This window comes from Buceros rhinoceros, unplaced genomic scaffold (genome assembly GCF_000710305.1).
Source record: "Buceros rhinoceros silvestris isolate BGI_N320 unplaced genomic scaffold, ASM71030v1 scaffold19962, whole genome shotgun sequence".
Taxonomy (NCBI): Eukaryota; Metazoa; Chordata; class Aves; order Bucerotiformes; family Bucerotidae; genus Buceros; species Buceros rhinoceros.
In genome coordinates this window covers 11,596-11,855 of record NW_010397383.1, presented here as the reverse complement: position 1 = coordinate 11,855, position 260 = coordinate 11,596, and the positions used below count along the sequence as shown (strand labels likewise).

The window sequence follows — 260 nt, the reverse complement described above, 5'->3', positions numbered from 1 at the left end:
TGAGAACCCCAGTGCCTGGAAGAGGGTAGTGAACGGGTTTCTTCACACAAGGACTGGAGTGAAAGTGTTTTCTGTGCACTAAGTCCTCACTGTTGGGGCACCACAGCACCATGATCCTTGCTGTGAAGTGGTGGGTTTGACGCACGCTTGCAGGGTGTGCTCTGGATGCTTTAAGAACACACCATAAACAAGCTGTTCCGTCGTCTGCCGGGATCATCTCTTTGATGGAGGATCCGTGTTGTGGCTATGGAGGGGCCGGC

At 53.5% G+C, this 260-nt stretch overlaps 1 protein-coding gene across 1 annotated transcript in view; it reads left to right on the top strand.

The window, feature by feature from the left end:
• Positions 1-260, top strand: part of LOC104502287 (chromosome unknown open reading frame, human C17orf104) — a gene marked incomplete at its 5' end in the record, with an annotated part of 18,357 nt that overhangs the window by 13,982 nt on the left and 4,115 nt on the right. The window lies entirely within an intron of this gene.